The following is a 26,745-nucleotide window of genomic DNA, read 5'->3' on the forward strand; positions in this document are numbered from 1 at the left end:
GCTGTCTGACTACAGGCCTGTTTGTGCATGAAAACAATGCTTTCGGAAACCCATAACCTTTAGCAACCTCAAATGCCAAAAGCAGAGTGTGAAGTAACCAGAGGCAAAAAAAAAAAAAAAAAAAAGAATGGGAGCTTTATTATTGAACTTTGTTACAGTACTATACCTTTACATTTTTATTTCTTAGAAGAAAAAAAAATCTCTATTTTTAATCATTTTCAATTTAATGCCTTGAATATGTGCATCTGGTCTGTTTAAGAGACTCTGAGTAGCTGATACATTGTTTTGTCTGTCAAGGATATTGTCCATTGTATCTCATAGTTTCCTGTTTATCAAAGCCCTTGGAGAAATGCTTCTGTCTGATCATAGAACTGAGAATATTTATAGCTGAGCAATAGGTTTATTTTTATCCCATGAATTGTAGCTGATTTAATTGTCAATGGGCTGCTGATTTTTGTTTTATTGGATGTTTAAAAAACAGGTATCCAAAATGGTGTACAAGTCTCACAGTGTTAGTTTCTATTTGAAAAAAAAATGAGTTAGGTCAGGTTTTGATATAAAGGGCAAGAATGACTCTGGCCAATCATATACCCGACACCTCCACTTCATGTTTTCCATTGACTCAGGACGTGCAGTGTTAACTAACATTATATGAATTTGATTCATCACTATCACCAGCTTTAATGATTTCTCACTCTAATGACAATAAACAAAGGTTAGTGGGCATTTAAGTTAACATAACAAACAGCTTCAAAAATACCTAATTGCTTTAACATCATGATTGAAGTTTATTTTTCACTCAGGTCAAGTCTAAAATGGATGCAGCTTAACTTGAAGAAGAGACCAGCCTGGGAATCATGAGACCTTGTGTCTAGTTGGAGTTTTGCCACTGATTCACCAGGCGACCTTGAGTGAGATAACCACTTTTCCAATCCAGAGCCCTTGCAACTCATGGCTCTACCATCTTTAATACATAACTTCCATGATCGCCCTGCTGCTCAGCATCAAGCCTGCAGAAGAGGAAAGATCCTGGATGACGGAGCCTGGGGAGGTTTTATGGGGCAGCCTACTCATATTTCATTGGCCGAAAATCAGCCCCATGGCTACACCTAACTGCAGGAGAAGATGTGAAACGAAGTCTGGCTCTGTGCCCAAGAAGAAGAGGAAACAGGTGAGGTGAGGACCCAGCCAGTCTCTGCCACAATGAAACAGATAATGAAGTAAAAGATACAAAGAGTTCTATAAACTGAAGAGGGATGGAAAATTCAATTAAATCTAATCACTTGGTGAAAAGATAGGCTACACCCCAAGGGGGACTGCAGAATTCTATCTACCCAAATCATGTGTTAGAAAGTGAAAGAGGCTATGATAAAATTAGGATAAGGGTGAAATCTGAAAGACACTCTGGGATGCATGGCACACTCCTCCTCCGGTGACACAGTAGACAGAACCAATCCAACTATGAAAAGCAGCTCAGTGTGTTAACCTGTTGCTCAGATAGGATCATCCAGGAAAAGAATCCTAGTCTTGTATGTCTTACTGAGAATCTGTATGGCAGTTCTAAATAACTCCATCCTGCCTGAATTGCCTTCCTGCTCCCCTTGGCTGGTTAAAGTGACTTTACTTCCATGGAAAAGACGTAGAAAAAATATGCAGATGACGAAGCCAATCAAACTTGTACTATTATTACTTCCGTGTTAAGTTTTATGAGTTAAGTTTGTGTGTGTTATTTAAGGAGTTTGAAATGTTTAAGAGAATCTAACCAATTAGCCTTGTGATTTTATTTTGAAATGATAAATTGGTACTCCATTTGTCATTTTCATCTGAAAGTTGTAAAATAATTGAACATGTTCCTAAATAGTGTTTGAATGTTTAAGAGAACCCAATTTACGACAGGTATAAGTTAGTTTTATTAGATTTGTAAGAGTTAATTGAGATGTAGAAAGATTTTACTTGCTGGGTTTTGTAAGTGTTGCCCCATCAGGCATTTGAAATACTTCAGAAAATCAAATATATCAAATTTGTAAGGGTAGTTGAAAAATATTTTAGGAAACTTAATTACATGTGTAAACGTGGTCAGTTGAGGAAACTTAGTCTTTTTAAATATATAAGTTAATTGAGCACTAATCAAATAACAAAAAAGCTGTCATTCTCATTTTTACATAAATCACTATTTACAAAAAGAATGTATAAGTTAGATTTATAGGTTAAGTTTGAAGACTTAAAAAAGGTAAAATAAAGTGTTCAACTTTAATAAACTGAATATTAATTAGAGTAGATATTAGTAGTTCCTTTTGCTCACAGATCTCTCGCACTTAAATAGGTAATCAATAGGAGTGAAGAAGAGGAAAGAGAGAGAATGATAGGCATTTTCTAACAAGCAGAACCAACAACACTTACACAAACTGGTTTCTTTCAAAGAAAGATATGTAAAGTAGTCAAACTCCTAGAAGCAGAGAGGAGAATGGTGGTTGCCAGGGGCCGGTTAGCAATACTGTTTTGTACACTTAAAACTTTGTCAAGAGGGTAGATCTCATATTAAGTGTTCTTACCACAAGAAGAAAAAAGATAGAATGATTTGCTTGTACTTGAATTTTTTTTTCAATTATTTTTCTAGTTGGTACATTGGCTTACTTTTTCATGTTAAGAATTAATGTATGTTTACCATTATAAATCTATTTTTAATGCATTTAAACATAGGTATGTTACTTCTCTGGGGTTCTTAACATTCCTGTTGGAAAACCGATTTTGTTTAAACCACAGAGCCCATTATGTTACTTAAGTGAGCGGACCAATCACCTAGTGGTAACAATAAGAGGCAAAGGGCACAGAATGGTGGAGGAAAGCACAAGATACCTTTAACATCTTCCCCCAAATACCAGGTGTAATAGCAACATTTCAGAGGAAACTCTGGTTGGATTAGCAGGGTGAGTAAGATTTTGATGGATCTGGGAGGCCAGGCCACAAGTTGTTTTAAGGTAGTGGGCACCGGAGCACCATATGTTAGTTACATGGTGAGCACAGTTCCACGTTGTCAGCAATGCCCGGAAGAGTCTTCAGGCATTGGTGGGCAGGGTGGACAGCAGAGGGGAGAGATGCACTACGATGGGCTACAACACAAAGTAAACCAAGGGAGTTGGCTGCTGGAGCTCAGAGCCAAAGGAACGCAGTGTGGCAATTACCGCAAAGCTGTGCTTCCGAGTGAGGACAGGGTTTCCACGAGGCTCACATTGTTGGTTTACAGTTCACTGAATTTAACAATGTGATGATGATAATGGATTTATTTTCCTTTTAAAAGTGACTCTGAGAAAGAGTTAGTAAGCCAGGGTCATAAAGACCTGGGCAAACCAACTGCTCTCACTGCTTTAGACAGCCTTGACCGTGGAGTAAAATCCAGTGTTGTCTGCAAGTGAGGGGATTATTATGTCTCAAGGCTAATCAGCTTTAAGATAAAATTCTAGGATGGAATCTTCACTTTAAAAATCATTTTCATTAAGATCTGGAGAATAATTTTCAGCTATTATGAAGATACAACCTCTTAGCCATGCTTTTTAAAATATATACATATTTTATGACACTGTGGCAGAGAAAACAAGAGAAGCCCCTATATCCATTTTTAAAAATCTCCTTCAGTAACAGAATCCCTTGTTTTTCAGCTGGGGCTATGGGTTCTCAGACACCACACCTTATGTCCCAGCTTCCCTGTTGCTAAGTTCTGACTGATGAGATGGGGACAGAAGTATCATGCGGCAGCGCCTGGGAATTTTCCTTAAAAGACACCCAGTGTCTGCTCTTTGCCCTCTTTTCTCCAGCCCCTCTGCCAGGACCCAGCCATCCTGGGCCATGAGGAGGCTGACCACTCTTAGGGATGACAGAGTGGGAGGCCAAGGAGGCCTGGGGCCTTGAGGACTTTGAAGCGCTTTCCACACCAGCCCTGGGTCACCTAACTGGACCTTCACAGGAGACAAAAATAATCTCATATTTTGTATAAGCCTCTCTTTGGGGGATTTTCTGTTACTTGAAGTCAAACTAATCCTCAGTAATATAAAAAATAAAATTCTGTTCTATTTTCTCTCACTCACCCTGTTAAAAATATTCTTTATCTTCTCTCCTCCTTCATTTCATTGTCTTCACAATTTGTCGAAGACTTTCTTTTCCAAAGACCACACTGTTGCCTAACATAGCTCTCTCCATCATTCTCCTTGGTATCCTTCTTTGATGGTGTCTTGTCTGATTAAAACATACTCAGTGATTGAACATCCCCAGAAGTACATAGTCTTATTACTTAACTTACTTTGATAGAGCTTTTTTTTGTTTGTTTTTTTTGCGATACGTGGGCCTCTCACTGTTGTGGCCTCTCCCGTTGCAGAGCACAGGCTCCGGACGCGCAGACTCAGCGGCCATGGTTCACGGGCCCAGCCGCTCCGCGGCATGTGGGATCCTCCCGGACCGGGGCACGAACCCATGTCCCCTGCATCGGCAGGCGGACTCTCAACCACTGCGCCACCAGGGAAGCCCCTGATAGAGCTTCCAATTTTATAGCTGATACCAGATTTACTTTTGCAGTTCCAATTTTATAGCTGATACCAAATTTACTTCTTAATTACATCCTCTGTCCAGCCCAACCAACAGTCCTTTGCCTCATCTATTCTGTCACTGAGGAATAAGGTCCTACTATCTGGGTCAAGTCACGTCCACACAATCAGGCCAGGCTACACTACATGCGGCCCTGGGTATTGGAAGTCATGATCCTCCCCTAATTTCCTGCTCACATAAATTTCCCAAAACTCGCTTTCCCTTTTTGTGAACACACACCTCCAGTCAGCTCCCCTAATCTTTTCTTCCTCCTCTTCTGTTCCTAAAGGCCATTCTCAGCAGTCATTCAACCTGCATCGAATCACAGTGCTCTCAGCTCTCCTCATTTCCAAAGTTTGCTTCTGTTCAACAGACCTTTACTGATACGCTCTCTCATGCCAAGCCCTACACTATGCTGTGGGGATATAAAGAAGATTAAGGCATGGTTTCTGCTCTTGACAGGAAGGGCATATAGCTTCCCCCTTTCTTTTTATATACTTAACATTCCTTCAATCATTGGTCCACATGGATAGAACATTTCCTAGGAATCGCCATGTTTTTCGGGGACGGGGGCTAAACCACATGACCCTACTGTTCAAGCCGACAAAAGACATTCAGATGAATGTCAGGGGAAAGAATCTCTCTCTCTCATTCCTCTTTCCTTACTCCAACAAATTTTTTAAGATATTTACTTATTTATTTGGTGGTGCCGGATCTTAGTTGCAGCAAGTAGCCTCCTTACTTGCAGCATGTGGGCTCCTTAGTTGCGGCTCATGGGCTCCTTAGCTGTGGCATGCAAACTCCTAGTTGTCGCGTGCGTGCGTGATCTAGTTCCCGACCAGAGATCGAACCCAGGCCCCCTGACAATTTTGCATCAGAAATGCCTAATTTGACTTTTCCTATATGCTGCAGGTGAGATTTGGGAGGGAAGGGACTTGCTTGTTGCTTTTTTTTTTTTTAATAAGTTTCTTTTTAAATATTTATTTATTTGGCTGTGCTGGGTCTTGGCTTGCCAGCACACGGGATCTTCGTTGCCTCATGTGGGATCTTTGTTGCGGCATGCAGGATCCTTTAGCTGCGGCATGTGGGCTTTTAGTTGCAGCATGTGGGCTTTTAGTTGCAGCATGCGGGATCTAGTTCCCTGACAGGGGTCGAACCCGGACTCCCTGAATTGGGAGCATGGAGTCTTAACCACTGGACCTCAGGGGAGTCCCTTGCTTGTTGCTTTGAAGCAAAATGAAACTTGGGTCTAGAACACTTAAACCAATTGATTGGCTCCTATTGTTTCACCCTAACAGGATTATCTGGGTATCTTGCATGACAACCTGGTAAGTAGAAGAAGGTCCACCATCAGGGAAAAAAAAAAAGAAAGAAAAGAGTGATGGAATAGGGTATACCAGTTGTCTCAAGGAAATCTAAGACAAGAGGATGGGAAGAAAACTATGAAAATATAAATCTGTGAAAGGTTGCATTTCCTTTGCTTTGATTCCTCCCATTCCCCCACAACTCCTGGGCTTTCCTCCTGGTCTTTGATCTGGAGGAAGTATCTGTAGCTCTTCTCTGGGGAGAAGGAAGTCCACCGAGGAGTCAGTGTTTCTACTTCTCTAGCTAGGCCATCTCCATACATGGTCCCCTCTTCACTGGTGGCACTCCCTAAAGATATCATCTTCTGGTTAATCTCTGCAATTAGCACCCACTAGGTCTTTATTATACTTTTTAAATATCTCTCTTCTTTCCTATTTTGAGTTTCATTACAAAGCCTTTCCTCTGTGAACTTAGGGCACCATGCCTGATCCTGGCCTTCCCCCATCAGCCACATGAGCATGTGGATGGGGATGCGGGCAACCAGGACAGTCCCCTCAAATGATAACTGACAGGAAAGATGAAAGTCAGGGACAATTATTACTGGAGACTTTTGAGATTTCTTGAAGTTTTTTTGCCCCCCCAGTGTTTGTCTTTAGGTATATGTGTATATGTATGCATGTGACTTTATTTCCACCAAGCAGTAAAAACCTTTAAAAATAAAAATGAGGGGCTTCTCTGGTGGCGCAGTGGTTGAGAGTCCGCCTGCTGATGCAGGGGACACGGGTTCGTGCCCCGGTCCGGGAAGATCCCACGTGCCGCGGAGCGGCTGGGCCCGTGAGCCATGGCCGCTGAGCCTGCGCGTCCGGAGTCTGTGCTCCGCAACGGGAGAGGCCACAACAGTGAGAGGCCCGCGTACCGCAAAAAAAAAATTAAAAATAGAAATAAAAATGGGATTGTGTGCTTGTCTCACAATCACAGCAGAGGATGAAACTGAAGGGTGGGATGCATGCCTCTACACTATTCTGAAACTCAAATTAAAGAAAGGGGCTCACAGTGAAGAGTCGCTGCAAGCCTGGGAAGAAGAGGTAAGCAAAAGACATCCCTGGGACTTGTGTTATCAGTAAGAAGGAAAGGGTTGAGAAAGGACCCTGCTTGGGACTGAAAAGAGAGGGTTTTCATCGAAAGAGAGACCCAGCTCCCCAGTATTTCTGTGGCATGATAGTAGGTTTTTGACATTTCTGCACATTTATAGAGTAGATGAATGAGAGTCCAAGTACTCTAAACTCAGTCGCTGGGGCTTTTTCCTGGAAGCACCACTGTGTTTCAAGACAGAGGCCAGGATTCAAGTCCTGGGTCCTGAGACCCCTAGCTGTGTGATCATGAGTCTGCTCTTATACTCACTGGCTTCTTGGTTTCTTCCTCTGTGAGAGGGATAATAATACCTGCTTACCTACTGCCCAGTCAACAGGTATCTATAGAATATAATTACACTCCAGGTACCAAGCTAGATGCCTGGAGCCAGCAGCCTCTCGTAGCTTACATTCTAGTTTGAAATTGGACGTGAACAAGTAACTGCAAGTGTGACATTGTCACAATGGAAAACTTCCCAGACGTACGGGCACGTTCACCAGGGCACCTCACCTAGGCTGGGAGGTCAGGGAGGTTTTCCTTGAGCAAATTGTTTGAGCTGAGATGCAGAGGATGAATAGCAGTCAGACAGATGAAGGAGGAGGTGAGAGCTGGTCACGGTAAAGGCACAGCGGTGAGAAGACTCAGTGGGGGAGGTTGTTGTGTGTTGAACCAAGAAGAGGACAGAGTGACCAGGAGCACAGAACCACACGGGGAAGGTGGGACAGACCATGCTTAGCCGCATGGGCTGTAATAGATGGATTCTAAGGGGAAACAAAATGATAACTAAATGTTAACATTTCTTGGGCCAGGTGGCCTGGTCATCACCTTATGGGTATCATCTCATTTATCTCTCCCAACAGCCCCAAGGTCACATAACTATTTAATGGTGGAGCCAGAACCCAAACTCAGGCAGCCTGTCCCAGCCCCCTCCCGCTGTAATGTGCTTTATATAAGAACTCTGCAGACTCGAAGGCAGTAATGCCACTGTCATATATGGACAGTTTAAACCCGAAAGGAGTCATTGCTCCTTAATCTCTTTTGGATAGTTCTATTTTTGTAGAAGGTGTTTGCCAAGGCCACAGAGAATGTGAAAATAAAGAAAGAAATCGGCTTCTTTTTAAAGAAACTCCTGAGGAACAAATGATTCTTAGTCAGGCTGTTTCTCTCTCTGGTCAACATCCTGGCAGGAAACTTCCAAAGTAAAGAGACTTGCTAAGGAAGGAGTGTTTTCCTTGCCTATAATTTGACTTCCTGTTTTGCTTTCCAAAATTTGCATAGATTTTTTAAATGCTTTTAGGAAAAGTGGGTTGTTTTTTCATCTTTTCCCTGAGACAAGATTTATGTTGGTGAGAGATCAGCCACAGGAGTTGCGCAGGACCAGCTAGCTTGAGTTGCCTGGATATAAACTCGGCTACCTCCTCTTTGAAGCCTATTCTGTGTCCCTTTACCTGTTCACTTAGAAATACCCACTCCTTCATACGTGCTCTTACCCTGGCCCCACGTATTCCTGTGGCACGTGGTCAAACTTATTTGTTTATGTGCCTGTCACTCTACGAACTGTCAGCTCCTTGGAGGCAGGAACTGTCTGACTCCTGTGTTCATCCCAGTGCTTACCCGGTGCCCAGCACACAGCAGCCCCTCAACAGGTGCTTATAGAATGAATGAGCAATGACTGCTTGAAGGGTAGCAGCCTTGAGTTAGTGCCTACTTTGTGACAGGCACTATGCCAGTCGTTTGCCTGCATCGTCTCTTTAAATTCTTATGAGTCTGCTAGGCACTTTCTCTTATTCCCCACCTTTCAGGTAAGGAAACTGGGGCTCAGGGAGCTAAGTAAATCACACAGATAGTAAACAGCTGAGCCAGGAGTCAAGCTCAGGTGTTCTTTCCCATTACATCTCTTTGCCTCTTCCCCTAAAGTGGCAGATGAAGGAAGTCAGCAGTTCAGAGCCTTTGCTGATCCTAACAGATACTGATGAGTTTTTACAAGCTGTCTCCTATTTAGCATGATAAAGCTTGCTTCTGGGAACTCCGGCAGGATGAGGTTGTGGACACAATAACTGCCTTGATTTTCTGAGATCTTTCCTAGAAGAGGCTGCATGGAGTGGGGGACGGAAGGAGGCTGCGGGTCAACCAGCCGGGGTTCAGATCCTGGCTCTGTCACCAGCTGTTTGACTTTGGCAAGGCGTTCAGCAGTTCTGTGTCTGTCATAGAGGGACAACCACACCTACTGCACAAGAAAGAGTCCATCAGAAGTTTCAAGCAGAGTTGCCGGCACCCGGTGAGTGAGCACTGTATAAATGGTAGTTAGTTGTCTTTAATGTGAACATGCCCAAGAGGTGACGATGTCACTGCATCAGTGGCCTCTGGCTAGCCCTGTCCTCTAGCTTTAGCAGGCACAGGGCATCAGGCACAGCTCAGTCCCTCTGCCTGTAACACCCTCCCCCTTATCAACTCGGATGGCTTGATCCTCTACAAGACACCTTCCCTTACCTCCTTTAACCTTGCTGCATGGTTTGTTTGTTGTTTATTTGGTGGTTGATTGGTAGTTGGTTGGTTTCTGGTTGGTTGTTAGTTGACTGGTATAAGGGGGATCTTGGAATCTTGACATAAGCCAGGGGATGACAAATTAGAATCTGCAGGCCAAATTTCTCTCTCCCCCTATTTTGGGCCACGAAATAACAAAGGTTTTTACATTTTTAAACAGCTGAAAACATTTTTTAAAAGAATACCATGTCGTGACAAATGAAAATCACATAAAATTCAAACTTCAGTGTTCATAAATAAAGTTTTATTGAACTCAGTCATGCTCATTTGCTTACGTATTGTTTACAGCTGCTTTCCTGTTACAAGGTCAGAACTGAGCAGTTGCAACAAATACTGTATGGCCCCTAAAGCCTAAAATATTTCCTGTCTGGCCCTTTGCAAAAAAAGTTTACCCGTATCTAGCATAAGCAAATAGCAGCAGAAATACCCGACCAAACCTCTTCCCTTACCCCATCCCCCAAAACAGCCTCAGTTCAGAAATCCTTTCTGATTAACAAACTGCAAATAACTGCCTGAGAACTTTACAGAGTGCACACCATTCTTCACGCTTTGATTTTTATTGGACGTAATCACACCTGAGCTCAGCGCAGAGGAGGGAAAACAAGGTGGAAGTAAATGAGGAAGAGAAAGAAAGGGAAAGAGGGAGGCAGTGAGAAGACTAAGCAAAGTCATAAAGAAATTTGTTCCAAACAAGTAATAACGCCAGTTAGAGAAGATGAGTAATTGAGCAAATGTTGTTGAAACAGTCTAGTATTTACTCAACTGAGGAACTGACCAGTTGATAGAGATGAACTCAAAACTCCTGGCAAAATTTGCCTGTTCCAGCACATGAGGTGAGGAGTGAGGTCTCTTTACGAGAAGTCGCTGAATCCCTTATGAAGAAACAAGCAGCAATTTCAGTGGTAAAACTTTGATGTTAAAAGACTATAATAATCAACAAGGAAAGCCTCCATGGAAAAAAGACGAGGATATTATTTTTAAAAATAGAAATTAAGAAGTATGCACATTCACTTGATTAGCATAAATCTTATTTTTTTGAGAGAAAGAAAACCCCCAGTGATGGTAACATCAGAAAAGATCTGGTTTTATCCTTGGAGCCTAGGGACCTCATAGCAAGATTTCTAAGCACAGGCATAGGGATGGTTAAAATACCAGAATAAGCCTAGCAAGGCATTTCTCCTTTTTAAGATGAAGACCACAGGAGCACAAGTGTTTGCCAAAGTCGAATCCCAGTGGGCTTTGTTTTTTCCGAGTGTGCACTTGATACAGAGGAGAGATGTAAACTAAAGAGGACTCACTGAGGGATGTGAAAAGCTGAAAAATCTCATTTCCTCACCTCCAAGGCACCTGCTAGTAACAAAAGAAGATAAAAAAGGAGAAAGCATAAAAGCAAAAAGCAAAGCAGTGCAAGCAAAAAGATAGATGCACCCCAATGTTCCTTGCAGCACTATTGACAATAGCCAGGACATGGAAGAAACCTAAATGTCCATCAGCAGAGGAATGGATAAAGAAGATGTGGCACATATATACAGTGGAATATTACTCAGCCATAAAAAAACTAAATAATGCCATTTGCAAGAACATGGATGGACCTAGAGATTGTCATACTGAATGAAGTAAGTCAGACAGAGAAAGACAAGTATCATATGATATCACTTATATGTGGAATCTAAAAAAAGGCTACAAGTGAACTTATCTACAAAACAGAAATAGAACCACAGATGTTGAAAATAAGCTTATGGTTACCGGTGGGTAACTGGAAGATTGGGATTGACAAATACACACTACTATATATAAAATAGATAACTAATAAGAGCCTACTGTATAGCACAGGAAACTCTACTCAATACTCTGTAATGGCCTATACGGGAAAAGAATCTAAAAAAGAGTGGATATGTATATGTATAACAGATTCACTTTGCTATACACCTAAAGCTAACACATTTTAAATCAACTCTACCCCAATAAAAATTATAAAACAAAACAAAAAAAGGTGGTACAAACAAGAATAGTATACCAGTTGCAATGCTGTCCACACCCTGGTTCGTTCAGCATTTGCTTGTGCTCCTGGCTCTCCCAATCCAGGGGTCCTTCATCTCCCATTTGGAAGAGTTTGTTCACAGGTTTATGCAAAAACTGTAAAGGGCACCCCAATGGTTGATTTCCACCAATTAAATAGCAAAAGGGCAAGAGGAAAATTAAAAGGAACCATTCTAATCAGTACTCCTGCAGACTGTCAAGGTGACAAAAGAGCAAGCTAGTCTGAGAAACTGTCACAGCCAGGAGGAGCCTAAGAAGCCATGACGACTAAATGTATTAATGTCATGGATGGGGTCCTGGAACAGAAACAGGATATTGGGTAGAAACAAAAGAAATCCGATTAAAGTATGAACTTTGGTTAATAACATATCAGTATTGATTGATTGTGACAAATCTACCACAATAACAGAAGACGCTAATACAGGAGAAAACCTTGTGCAGGGTATATGGGGACTCTATGCGTTAGCTTCACAACTATTCTGTAAACTAAAGCTGATCTAAAACAATAAAGTTCATTTTTCCACAGAAGGAATTATTCATTCAGTGAACATTTAGCAAATGTCTACACGGCAGGCACCCTGCCACGAGTCTCACTTGAAGTCTGGCGTTTCCGTGAATTTGCCTCCTCCAAACTTCCTAATTGTCTCGCTACAGAAAGGGTTAAAGGAGTAAACTGTCCCCTTGACCTTGCAGTAACCAATGTCAGTGTTTTCCAAAGGTAAATAAATTCACTGTGAGATTTAATGGGTGTTAGAGAGAGAGGGAGAAGAGGGGTCATCTCTGGTTCAACAAAGTTCAGAGAAATTAGATTAAAACAAATTAAACACGTTTCTTTATTATAGCACCTCTCAGGGCCTTTATTTTGCTTATGCATATTGCAGCTATCCAAAAAATATCTATAGAATGCAGCATTTCCCCAACTTATTTAACTATGAAACTCTTTTATTGCAGAACACTTTTGGGGATTAGCTTCCTCCTGAAAATACTTTGGAAAACACTATGCAATCTAAAAAGAGGACTGAAATAGCTGAAAACTACCAAAGGAAAGGCCTGATACAGTGAATTGAAAAGAAACACGATGAAAATGATCTCCTTAGACATTACTGATTTTTAACTGGTTGCCTCAGGGACCTCAAGAGCCAGAAATTCTGCCAAACTAATTGCTGAAAATTTTTCATTTTATGCCCAAGGCCTTAAACAAGAGCCTAATGGACTGTGTATCTTGTTAAATGTAACTGCACGAGGAAACTATTAACATTAGGCTCAGTTGATGTCCTTTGTGGCTGAACAAAAGGCATTTGTATCTCAATCCTTTGAAAAGTTACACAGATTTGGGTGGGCAATGAATATTTGGTCGAGATTGGTTAATGCAGAGATGAATAAATCATCCCTATCTTGGGGAACAAAGACAATTCAGTTTGCAAATAGCTGCAGACACCCAAATGTACCTTGGACAGCTAGAATCTTAGGAACTCATTTATGGAAACTGTACGTTTTATTCCTTTAGACACGCAACTTTCTGAACCTAAATTGCATTTTAATTTAATCAGTTTGGGCAGTTGTATCTCTTCAGCAGAGATTAAAATAATAATAGGCTCAGACGGTGGGGGGGTGTCAGTGGTCTTACAAATTTGTTTCAAAATATAACACATGACAGGGGATAAGACTTGACTCTTGACAACACAGGCTTTGTTATGGGATACAGAAGTAGCATTTTTACCAACCTCTGACTGCCTTTAGCACAATCCTTGAAGAATTGGAAAAATCTTGCTTGAGATGCATTTAAAGTAGCAGAAAAATTATTCTTGAGGAAACAGAAGACCTGTGATAGCGGAATAGGGTAAGGAATCAGAATTCAGCAGAAAGAGTGCAGGCTTTCTCCAGGGTGAAAGAGGTGGGTTTGAATCCTAGACCCATCGCGTGGAAGCTGAGTAACCTTGGGCAAGTGACTTTTGGAACCTCATCTTCCTCATCAGAAAAATGGGAACAATAATATCACATTTGCAAGGTTGTTGTAACAGAGACAGTGTTTGCAAAGTGCCTTTTATGGTACTGGACACCTACTATACCCTTAGTAAATGTTTACTCTAATAAGAAAGTACCATCTTCAATCTTAAACAGCAGAGTTTAGCAAGGATTCAAGCAAGTACTGGAGCATCACCACAGAACAACTGGAAACCATGTTTATGAGAAACAGAGGAGGGAGAATTTTTCAGGCCAGCTAAAAGTGAATGCTGTATGGAAAGAACAACTTAATTTGCATCAGCAGGGTTTTGGAAGGCAGGCAAGACTAATAAACTTTTAGCCATTTGGCATAACTGAACTCAATTACAGTGGTTCTGCTTAAGTCAAGTTTGTCATATGGGCTTCTCTGTACTTCTCAGATCAAAACCTTCTAAAACTAGTAACTTCCTAGGCTCAAATAAGAAAACTATTGGATCCTCAAAAATGATACAATGAAAGGGAACCAAGAAAATGTTTCCTAAAGTACATTCTGTGTGTTATTCAGGGGGGAAAATCATGGAATTATATAATTTAGGAGCTGTTGGGTTAAACAAAGTTAAACCAGTTTCTAGGCTTCTTTGAAAAGTAATGCATATATATTCAACACATGATAAAAATTCAAACAGTGGAAAAGCACATAAAATGAAAAGTAAGATTTCTTCTCACTTCACCTTCTGTCCCCCAGTTCTTCACAAAATCAAGAATTGTACATTTCTTGTTATTCCAGAATCATTGTACACATTTATAAGCATCTTATTTAATCAATATATAGCTAGATATAGGTAAATAGCTTACATAAGTGGTAGCACACTAAACACACTTCTGCATCTTTCTTTCTTCACTTAATATATCTCGGGGGAAATACTGGTTCACTTGGATCAGTAGTTTTCAACTGGGGGTGATGTTAGATACATCTTTGATTGTCACATCTTGGGGGGTGTGGGTACCACAGGCAACTAGTGGGTAGAGTTCAGGGATGCTGCTAAATATTCTACAGTGCACAGAACAATCTCCTACAATATAGAATTATCTAGCCCAGAACAGCAATGGTGCCGCTGAAATCTTGGTTTAGATCTATATCATTCTTTTTAATGGGCTCATACTATTCCACTATATGGATGAATCATAATTTATATAACCAGTGCAATATAGTGGTCGTTTAGGTTATTTCAAGTCTTTTATTAGAAAAAAAAATCTGAAATGAATATTCTCATGCAATTGCAGAAGCATATCTATAAGATAATATTCTGTAAGCAGAAGGGGGGAGTCAAAGTTTGTGTGTATTTTTATCATAAATGTTGTAAGTCGTCCTCCAAAGATAATATAGCAATTTACATTGCCTTCAACAATGCATGCAAATTCCTGTTTCCTCATATCCTACCCAAAACAGTGTAGTAACATAATTTTCTTTATTTGCCAATCTGGTTTAAATAGTGATAGTTTTAAAATTTGTGTTTACTTATAGGTGAACTTGAACTTTTTTTCATACATTTAAAATCCATCAATTATTTTTGTAAACTATCTGATCAGTTTTATTTAATACAACACTTCTCAGGGACTTTAATATGATCATCTGTATTGTGACTCTCCAAGAGATAGTGTTCAACATTTCCCGACTTTTATCCTTATAACCTTATTTTTAATAAATCACTTTCAGTAAACATGGTTCTATAAAACACTCTTTGAAAATTACTGAAAACAAGATACCAGAATAAAATTGACTTGTGAAAGGACTTTGAAAATTGTCCAAAGAATGTATAATAGTGATAATTATTTGGTGGCATTTTTAGCAGATCTGGAAACCCCTAACTCATGGTTAGAAGCAAGATCAATGAAAACTTGAGTTTTATAGACCCCTGTCAGTACTCATCACGATTCTTTTCCTTGCAGACTAAAATCCAGTTGACTGAAACCCAACCAACTCAAACTAAGCTAGGCAAAACCCAAATCAAATCCAAACAAAAAAATTTATTTGCTCATATAAATAAACTTTGGGAAGGTCTTCGATTAAGCTGTGCCTCAAGCATAAGAGGTGCCAAGAACTCAGAATGTGAGGTTTTCCTCTCTTGCTCTCTCACTTTTCCCTGCTCCTCTGTTCAGCTTTATTCTTTCAGCTGAGACACTCGTTGTTTCTATCCCCAGTATTTCACTACTTCACCATCAGAGAGATTGAAACACTTGCTCTCAGGCCCCAGGTTCAGAAGTACCAGGGAAGAGCTGGCTTATTGCCCATCTCTGAGCCAAACAGTGGTGCCAGGGCCAGTAACCATGAGGAGGCTGAGCACCCATTAGTGCCTCGTGGTGGCAGTAGGGGAGGAGCTTTGCCGAGAAAAAGAACAAAGAGCGGTCCTCTTTCACCAATAGATGACATGACATCCTCCATGTTAACAGAAGAGACAGAAACATCCCTGGAGAGTATAATCATCATGAACTAAGTGAAACTTGGCAAAGAAATTTGAAAGAATTTAATATTCAATGTCCTTGTGCAGCTTGTACAGATTTGCTAATGTTAAAAACAGCATCAGACACTGGAAAAAAGGTTCTTAATTCACTGGATTTGGACAGGTGAAGTAACAAATAACAAAAGGATTGCCAGCTGTGGGCCTTATGTAGCTTTATAAGCAAGCCTTGCAAGATACAGAAAACCAATTCTCTGCTTCACATTCAAACGGCTAGAATAGTACCCAATGGGGAAAACTGGACTACTCTGTACAATACTTTGAGCGTTTATAAGCTGTGTTAGCTTTCTATCCTCCCCGCCCCCCCCTTTTTTTTTTTTCTTTATTTTTTTTTTTTTTCGGTACGCGGGCCTCTCACTGTTGTGGCCTCTCCCGTTGCGGAGCACAGGCTCCAGCCGCGCAGGCTCAGCGGCCATGGCTCACGGGCCCAGCCGCTCCGCAGCATGTGGGATCTTCCCGGACCTGGGCACGAACCCCTGTACCCTGCATCGGCAGGCGGTCTCTCAACCACTGTGCCATCAGGGAAGCTCCCGCCCACACCCCCACACTTTTTAAATTGAAGTATAGTTGATACTGTGTTAATTTCAGGTTACAGCAAAGTGATTAATTATATACACACTTTTTTTTCAGATTATTTTCCATTATAGGTTATTACAAGATATTAAATATAGTTCCCTGAGCTATACAGTAAAACCCTTGTTGCTTATCTATCTCATGTATAGTAGTTTATATCTGTTAATCCCATATTCCTAATTTATCCCTCCCCCCTCCCTTTCCCCTCTGGTAACCATAAGTTTGTTTTCTATGTCTGTGAGTCTGTTTCTGTTTTGTGTATAGATTCATTTGTATTCTTTTTTAGATTCTGCATATAAGTAATATATAATATTTGCTTTTCTCTGTCTGACTTACTTCACTTAGTATGATATCCTCTAGATCCATCCATGTTGCTGCAAATGGCAGTATTTCATTCTTTCTTATGGCTGAGTAATATTCCATTGTGTGTGTGTGTATCATATATATATACATATATATTCATATATATATACATCTATATATGTAATCTTCTTAAGCCAGTTGTCTGTTGATAGGCACTTGAGTTGTTTCCATGTCTTGGCTATTATAAATAGTGCTGCTATGAACACTGGAGTGCACGTATCTTTTCAAATTAGAGTTTTCATCTTTTCCAGATATATGCCCAGGAGTGGGATTGCTAGATCATATGATAACTCTATTCTTAGGTTTTTAAGGAACTTTCATACTGTTTTCCATAGCAGCTGCACGAATTTACATTTCCACTGACAGTGTACGAAGGTTCCCTTTTCTCTACACCCTCTCCAGCATTTATTATTTGTAGACTTTTTGAAGATAGCCTTTCTGACCAGTGTGAGATGATACTTCACTGTGGTATTGATTTGTATTTTTCTAATAATTAGCAATGTTGAGCATATTTTCCTGTGCCTGTTGGCCATCTGTATGTCTTCTTTGGAGAAATGTCTATTTAGGTCTTCTGCCCATTTTTTGATTGGGTTTTTTGGTTTTTTTGATATTGAATTGTATGAGCTGATGGTATATATTGGATATTAACTTCTTGTCAGTTGCATTGCATCATTTGCAAATATTTTCTCCCATTCCGTAGGTTGTCTTTTCATTTTGGTGATTGTTTCTTTTGCTGTGCAAAAGCTTTTAAGTTTGATTAGGTCCCATTTGCTTATTTTTGCTTTTATTTCTTTTGCCTTGGGAGGCTGATCTAAGGAAATATTGCTACAATTTATGTCTGAGAACGTTTTGCCTATTTTCTCTTCTAGGAGTTTTATGATGTCATGTCATATTTAGGTCTTTAAACCATTTTGAGTTTACTTTTTTAATGGTGTCCAGCTTTCCCAATACCACTTGCTGAAGAGACTGTCTTTTCTCCACTGTATATTCTTGTCTCCTTTGTTGTAGATTAATTGACCATAGGTGTGTGGGTTTATTTCTGGGCTCTCTATTCTGTTCCATTGACCTATATGTCTGTTTTTGTGCCAGTATCATGCTGTTTGTTTGTTTTTTTCTTAAAGTGTTTTTTTTTAATTTATTCTTTGGCTGCGTCGGGTATTAGTTGTGGCACGCGGGATCTTTCGTTGCGATGTGTGGGCTCTTCATTGTGGTGCACAGGCTTCTCTCTAGTTGTGGCATGTGGGCTTCAGAGAACATGGGCTCTCTAGTTGTGGCACACGAGCTCAGTAGTTGGGGCACCCTGGCTTAGTTGCCCTGCAGCATGTGGGATCTTAGTTCTGTGACCAGAGATCGAATGGGTGTGCCCTGCATTGCAAGATGGATTCTTTTTTTTTTTTTTTTTTTTGCGGTACGCGGGCCTCTCACTGCTGTGGCCTCTCCCATTGCGGAGCACAGGCTCTGGACGCGCAGGCTCAGAGGCTGTGGCTCACAGGCCCAGCCACTCCATGGCATGTGGGATCCTCCCGGACTGGGGCACAAACCCGTGTCCCCTGCCTCGGCAGGCAGACTCTCAACCACTGCACCACCAGGGAAGCCCCCACAAGATGGACTCAACCACTGGACTGCTAGGGAAGTCCCATCATGCTGTTTTAATTACTGTAGCTTTGTGGTATTGTCTGAAGTCTGGGAGGGTTATGCCTCCAGCTTTGTTCATTTTCCTCAGGATTGCTTTGGCAATTCTGGGTCTTTTGTGCTTCCATATACATTTTAGAATTATTTGTTCTAGTTCTGTGAAAAATGTCATGGGTATTTTGATAGGGATTGCATTAAATCTGTAGATTGCTTTGTATAGTATGGCCGTTTTAACAATATTAATTCTTCCAATCTAAGAGCATGGGATATCTTTCCATTTCTTTGAGTCATCTTCAGTTTCCTTTATCAATGTTTTATAGTTTTTAGCATATAGTTTTCAGTTTTATAGTTAACTCTTTGGTTAAGTTTATTCCTAGTTTTTTTGTTGCTGTTGTTGTTGTTGTTTGTTTGCTTTGATGCAATTTTAAATGTTTTTTACTACCTTTTTTTTGATATTTCATTTTAGTATAATTGTAAGAAATGCAACAGATTTCTGTATATTAGCCTTGTATCCTGCCACCTTGATTAATTCATTTATTAGTTCTAATAGTTTTTGTGTGGAGTCTCTAGGGTTTTCAATATAGAGTATCATGTCACCTACAAACAGTGACAGTTTTACCTCTACCCTTCCAATTTGGATACCTTTTATTTCTTTTTCTTGTCTGATTGCTGTGGCTAGGACTTCTAATACTATGTTGAATAGAAGTGGTGAGAGTGGGAATCCTCATCTTGTTCCTGAATTTAGCAGGAAGACTTTCATCTTTTCACCATTGAGTATTATGTTGGCTGTGGTTAGTCATAAATGGTTTTAATTTTGTTTAGATATGTTCCCTCTGTACCCACTTTGGTGAGAGTTTTTATCATGAGTGGTTGTTGAATTTTATCAAATGCTTTTTCTGCATATATTGAGATGATCATGTGGCTTTTCTCTTTTCTTTTGTTAATGTAGTGTATCACATTGATTGGTTTGCATATATTGAACATCCTTGTGACCCTGGAATGGGTTCAACTTGATCATGGTGTATGATTCTTATGTCTGTTGTTGGATTTGGTGTTTGTTTTTTTTTTAATGTCTTGTTATTTTTCAGTAGCTTTAATTATATATTTAAATTAGAATCCCCAATTCTTAAAAACCTTAATTTCCAGTGACAACCAAGAGGCAAGTAATAGTTACCAAAATCTGGAGAAACTATTTTAGATGATTTTTAGAACGTAATTATTCTTATGGTTTACCTAAAAGCTCTTATCTCATTTATATTTAAAGTTTCATCATATCAAGTTATTTTTCTTGCTAACAAATTTGCAACAGATATAACAAGATTTCATTGAACTTTTATTAAACCTAGATGCAGTGAAAGTACTATACTTAATGTTGATGGCTCTAAAGACATGTCTATATTAATTAGATCAACAAACTTAAACATTAATACCAGGTATTAATTTAATACTATGTATTTCGCAGTTCACGTGAACCTGAAACTCATTTAGCTTAATTTCTCTTGTATTTAGAATTGTTTGGTTTGTAAGTGCTTACTTTTTTTTAAGCCAATTAAGTAGAGCTCATTTACAGATTAACCTCAGCATTGTTATCCAAAGACAAACAAACAGAGAGACATCATAGTTCTCATTTCAAAATTTCATCCCTGAGTCAGGTACAGCAATGTAAAACCCATCAGTTTACAAAAGAGGATTAAAGTTGGTTTTCTGGCAGATGGAACAAATCAAGCTCACTTGTCTAGATGGCTTGTCTAGATGGCTAAACCCTTTCTACTAATATTTATGGAAAACAAGTCAAGTTCTAAATTACTGTACCCGCTTTTTCAAAATTTGCATTTTAAAAAGATGACAGAGGTAAGGGTTCTTGAGAAGACCAGACAGGACATTTGTATCTCAAAGATACAGGCAAGTTTCTCCTAGGATGACTTTGTTTCCCCTTTGTTTAGTATTTACAAGCCTCTTAAGATCTCCCGTATTTATTAGAAAAACAATCAATTTGTTCCCCACTGTCAATGTTACCCGGCCCCCTGTGGGGAAATCGGAATCCGATGCCTCAAGTGCAAGGAAGTCTGATGGCCTCTTACCAGATACTGGGGCAAGGGAAATTGCCCTGCTGCATAAGTGGCTCCCGGTCCAAATTGGGTGCCCTGTCTGGTCTTAGATGGTGATACTAAACCAGGTCCCTGCGCCCCGGAGGTTACCATAGAAACTTCTATTTGATCCCCTTGGGTAGGGGAAACAGGAGGCAGTGAATATGTTGGCGGCATGGGAGGGGGCAGTTGGAACAACTGCTAGTGCCACCAGCTCGGCCACTGGGGGAGCTGGATAGGCTGGAGGGGGGTTTCAGTTTTGAAATAACATGTCCCCACTCTCATTTTTTTCTATTCACTGGTAGAACAGGTTTCCCCTTGGGTTTCCTTTCAGACCCCTGCACCATAAGGTGGCAGCCCTCTGACTCCTTTTCCTTCTGATGCAATATAGCATAAATGCTCCTACATATGGAATCTCATCTCTTTTCCCTGCTCTTTTTTTAAAAAAAATTAATTTATATATTTATTAATTTATTTTTGGGTGTGTTGGGTCTTCATTGCGGTGCACGGGCTTCTCATCTCGGTGGCTTGTCTTGTTGCGGGGCACAGGCTCTAGGTGCACGGGCTTCAGTAGTTGTGGCACGCAGGCTCAGTAGTTGTGGCTTGCGGGCTGTAGTGCGCAGGCTCAGTAGTTGTGGCGCACAGGCTTAGTTGCTCTGCGGCATGTGGGATCTTCCTGAACCAGGGCTTGAACCCATGTCCCCTGCATTGGCAGGCTGATTCTTAACCACTGCACCACCAGGGAAGTCCTTCCCTGCTCTTTTGCAGAACATTTCTAACTGCGAGATTGTGTAATAATTGAGTGAACCATTCAGGGGCCATCGTTCTTCTGATCCTAACATATATTGGGTCCACACACCCTATTACAATAATACATCATGTCTTTCTTAGTCATAGGCTCACGGGTATGTTTTGCCCATTTATCTAATATATTCCCCAAAGGGCTCTCCTTCAGGATAGATACTTTCCACTTTTAAAAGTGGAAACATCAAACACTTGATAACACCAAGACAGAAAAAACGCAGACAAATTCCAACACAAAAGGCACAAATTCTAGCACTGATGCACACAAAACCAAGAGAAAACCAAGACAAGACCAACGAACCAGTTCCCAAATCGGGTAGACTTACCCTACAAAACCAATGAACTAGTTCCCAGTGAACCACTTCCCAGAATCAGGTAGAGTCCAACAACAATTCCCCCCTCCAGCAGGGTACCCCCACCAGATTGGCTTTGCCATAAAGGAAAAACCCAGACTGAGGGGGAAATATGTTCCCAGCGTGCATACCGGAGTGACTTACCCTCCAGAATCGAATCGAGTCCGTCGACTTGTAGCCCCAGATGGAACCGAAGTTCCCCAAATGGAAGTTTGTCGGTTCCCTGCCTCGACTGCCAAGTGCTGGGGTAGCTGGTGCCGCTTCAAGGGAACTTTGAAGGGAAGATCCTCAGGACAATGGTCCTGGCAGCTGCTAGGGCCCTGCCCCAATATTCCCTGAGCGGGGCTGGCTAGCCATGAGGAGCAAGGGTCCTGGCTGACTAAGCCAAATTTGTTACTGAGTCCAAGCTCGCCCTACTCTCTGGACGACAGGCTAACGAATCGGAGATGAGGTGTTGAGGCAAAGGAATACAACTTTATTTGGAAATCTGGCAGACTGAGAAGATGGCAGACTAGTGTCTCTGAAAAACCATCTTATCTGGGTCTGGATGCCAGTTTCTTTTATAGAATCAGAGAGGGAGAGGCGGTGAGGAAGTGAAGTAAAAGGGCCATCAGTCTTGCAAAACATCTCCTGGAATCTAGATGTGGTTTTGTAATAGCTTTCTGTTTGCTGCTGTAACATTACCACAAGCTTAGTGGCTTACAGGATACAAATTTATCTTACAGTTCTGGAGGTCAGCAGTATAAAATGGGTCCCAGTGCTAAAATCAAGGTGTTGGCAGGGCTGCATTCCCTTCTAGAGACTTCAGGGCAGAATCGGCTTCCTTGCCTTTTCCAGTTTCTAGAGGCTGCCCACATTCCTTGGCTCTGGTCCCTTCCCCCCATCTTCAAAGCCAGCAGGTTCAGCCTTTCTCACATCACATCATTCTGACTCACTTCCCTTGTCACATTTCTTTCTCTGACTCTGTCTCCTCTTCTGCCTCCCTCTTCCACTTTTAAGGACTCTTGTGATTGCATTGTGCCCATGTGGATAATTCAAGGTAATTTCTCTATGTTGAGGTTGGCTGATTAGCAACCTAGATTCCACCTTCCATCTTTTTTAAAAATTAATTAATTAATTTGGTTGCTCCAGGGCTCCTTAGTTGCGGCAGGCAGGCTGCTTAGTTGCGGCTTGCAGTCTCCTTAGTTGTGGCATACGAACTCTTAGCTGCAGCATGCATGTGGGATCTAGTTCCCTGACTAGGGATCAAACCCGGGCCCCCTGCATTGGGAATGTGGAGTCTTCACCACTGCACCACCAGGGAAGTCCCCATCTTCAATCTTAATTCGCCTTTGCCGTGTAATGTGCCACGCTCAATGGGGATTAGGATGCAGACATATTTGAGGAGGCATTATTCTACCTACCACACAAATTAAGAACTTAAAGACAGCATCACGAATTTACTGGGACATGCGCGTTCCTGCCGAAGGGGGGTGAATTTCCCAGCTCCAGGAATTTGTGGCAGAGTGGGCAAATAACCGCGGCTCTCCAGGAGCCCCGATGCTCGCACCACGCTGAGGCGCCAAGCAGGCGAAACCGCAACACATCACCTGGGAGGAGGACCAGGGCGACCAGGAGGACAGCAGCCGCAGCAGGGGGCCCCGGAGCGTGCATACGCGGCGCCGGCGGCGGGGGAGCTGGGTGCTCCAATGAACTCCCCAGGGGGTGGCGATGACGTGACTGTGGACCGAGCAGGGATAAAGAGGCCTCGGCGGGAGGAGACTCACATCTGTGAGAAACGCCGTGCCAAGTTGTTCAGTTTCTCAGAGTTCTTAGACCATAAGAAAAATCGCACTAAACATCCACCTGTCCTCATCATGAACGACAGCGAGGGGCCGGTGCCTTCAGAAGATTTCTCCGGGGCTGTGCTGAGCCACCAGTCACACAGCCCAAGCAGGAAGGATGGTCACAGAGAGGATGATGGCAGCTCAGGGGACACGAAGGAGAAGCCGGGGTCAGAGTCCGTCGTGTACTTCAAGACGGAGGCCGCCCTGCCACCCACACCTCAGGATAAGCTATTTACCCAAAGGCAAAGTGGCCAACACCAATGTCACGTGTCAAGCACTACGGGGCACCAAGGTGGCCGTGAACCGGCGGAGCGCGGACGCGCCCCCAGCCCTGCTGCCCGGCGCCAGCAGCATCCCCTGGGTCCTCGAGCAGATCCTGTGTCTGCAGCAGCAGCAGATCCAGCTCACGGAGCAGATCTGCATGCAGGTGAACCTGTGGGCCTCCCACGCCCTGCACTCCAGCGGCGTGGCCGGAGCCGACTCCCTGAAGATGCTGGGCAGCCACGTGTCCCAGCAGGCTTCGGCGGCTGTGGCTCTACTCATCCGGAAAGCGGGGAGCCCAGCTTTGCCCCCTGGACACCTTGAAACCAGCCAAGCTACCTCACACCAGCATCCCTTCTGTTGCCAGCTCCGCGTCCCCGGTGCTGACGCCCTTCACCCTGAAGCCAGATGGGACCCAGGTGCTCCCCAGTGTCCGCTCGCGCCCCTCGGGGGTGTTGCTACCTCAGGCCCCAGGCTCTGTGCTCTTCCAGAGCCCCTTCTCCGCCATGGCATTAGACCTGTCCAAGAAAGGGAAAGGAAGCCACCGAGTGTCTCCCCGGTACATGTCAAACCCAAGGACAAAGTCCTCTACAAGCACAAGTGTAAGTAGTGTAGCAAGGTTTTGGGGACTGGTAGCTCCTTGCAGATCCACCTCTGTTCCCATACCGGAGAGATACCCTTCGTGTGCTCTGCCTGCGGCCACTGGTTCACCACCGAGGGCAGCCTCAAGTTGCACTTTCACCAGTATCCCCAGGTGAAGGCAAACCCCCAGCTGTCTGCCGAGTTCCACGACAAGATGACGGCAGGCAGTGGCCTTCCCTACGTGCTCTCTGGCCCTGTCTCCATAGATGAATCTCTCTAAGGAGAGCCCATCTTTGCGATGGGGACCCCCAATGTAGGGTTACCTCAGAATCTCTTTGGGGACTAACCCCAAGGACCTCATGGTGGCCCGTTGCCCAACAACCTGCAGCCCAGGCCTTCTCCGGAAAGTGAGGATGGATCCATCCTACCCGGGGTGAGGTTAAACCATAATTCCCTGAGGGTTGGTGGCTTCCAAGGGAGTGGGACACCTGAGCCGGGGTCAGAGACCCTGAAATTGCAGCAGCTGGTGGAAAACATCGACAAGACCACCACCGATCCCAACGAATGTCTCATATGCCACCGTGTCTTAAGCTGCCAAAGTTCCCTCATAATGCATTACTGTACGCACGGGGAGAGGCCGTTCCAGTGTAAGATCTGTGGTTGAGCCTTCTCCACCAAAGGCAACCTGAAGACGCCCTTTGGGGTGCACCGGACCAACACGTCCATAAAGATGCAGCATTCGTGCCCCATCCGCCAGAAGAAGTTTACCAATGCGGTCATGCTGCAGCAGCACATCCGGATGCACATGGGCGGCCAGATTCCCAACACGCCTCTGCCGGAGAATCCCTGTGACTTTACGGGTCCCGAGCCAATGACGGTCAATGAAAATGTCAGTACAAGCATTGTCTGTCATGATGATGTCGAGAGCATCGATGTAGATGAAGTCTGCTCCCAGGAGGCCCCTGGCAGCTCCTCGAAGGTCCCCATGCCCCTTCCCAGCATCCACTCGCCATCACCTACTCTAGGGCTGGCCTCGGTGGCTTCCCTAGATGCCCCGGGGAAGACGGGTCTCGCTGGTCTTGTCCTGCAGCGACAGAGCAGCCGAGAAAATGGTTCAGTGGAGAGTGATGGCTTGACCAACGACTCTTCCTCCTCAGTGATTGGGGACCAGGAGTATCCGAGCCGAAGTCAAGATGTCCTGGAGACCACGTCCTTCTAGGCAGTCTCCCCAGCCAATAGCCAAGTGGAGAGTGTCAAGTCCAAGTCTCCTGATGCTGGTGGCAAAGTGGACAGCTCCGAGAACAGCCGCACTGAGATGGAAGGTCGGAGCAGTGGCCCACCGATATTTACCTGAGCCCAGCCAACCTATGTCAAAGTTGAAGTTCCTGGTGCATTTGTTGGTCCTGCGACCATGTCCCCAGGTATGACACCTTTGTTAGCGGTCCAGCCCCGAAGACAGGCTAAGCAGCACAGCTGCTCAAGGTGCAGAAAGAACTTCTCACCTGCAAGCGCGCTTCAGATTCACGAGCAGACACACACTGGGGAGAAGCCTTTCGTGTGTAATGTTTGTGGGCGAGCTTCTACCACCAAAGGCAACTTGAAAGTCCATTATATGATGCATGGGGCCAACAATAGCTCGGCACGCCGTGGCAGGAAGCTGGCCATGGAGAACACCATGGCTCTATTAGGAACGGACGGAAAGAGGGTCCCTGAGATATTTCCCAAGGAAATCCTCGCCCCTTCAGCGACTGTGGACCCTGTTGTGTGGAACCAGTACACCTCCATGCTCAACGGTGACCTGGCCATGAAGACCAACGAAATCTCCGTGATCCAGCGTGGTGGCACTCCCACCCTCCCGGTGTCGCTGGGGGCCAGGTCTGTGGTGAATAACACTGCTACCTCCAAGATGGACGGCTCCCAGTTGGCCATGACTGCCGAGATGGAGAAACCGGGAGCTGCCGACAGCATCCCCAAACACCAGTTCCCTCACTTCCTGGAGGAAAACAAGATGGCCACCAGCTAAGCTCCAGGAGAGCGCACGTCGAAGGAGCAGTGCAGTGACCTCTCTAGAACTGTACCTTTTTTGTTTGTTTTCCTTAAAGATCCCCATCTCCTCCAGTTTTCTTCCTGATGTGCAAATAATGTTTTGAGTTGTGACCGCAACCTCAGGCACATCCTACAGTCACAATGTTGCTATGCTGCTTTG

General features: G+C 43.1%; 1 pseudogene; it reads left to right on the plus strand.

Moving 5' to 3' along the window:
- The first annotated feature begins 982 nt into the window (after nucleotides 1–982).
- On the plus strand, nucleotides 983–26,745 carry LOC111180314 (sal-like protein 4 pseudogene; annotated as a pseudogene).

This window comes from Delphinapterus leucas, chromosome 17, assembly GCF_059928025.1.
Source record: "Delphinapterus leucas isolate spDelLeu-1000000601 "Yukka" chromosome 17, BTC_Dleu_Yukka2, whole genome shotgun sequence".
Lineage (NCBI taxonomy): Eukaryota > Metazoa > Chordata > Mammalia > Artiodactyla > Monodontidae > Delphinapterus > Delphinapterus leucas.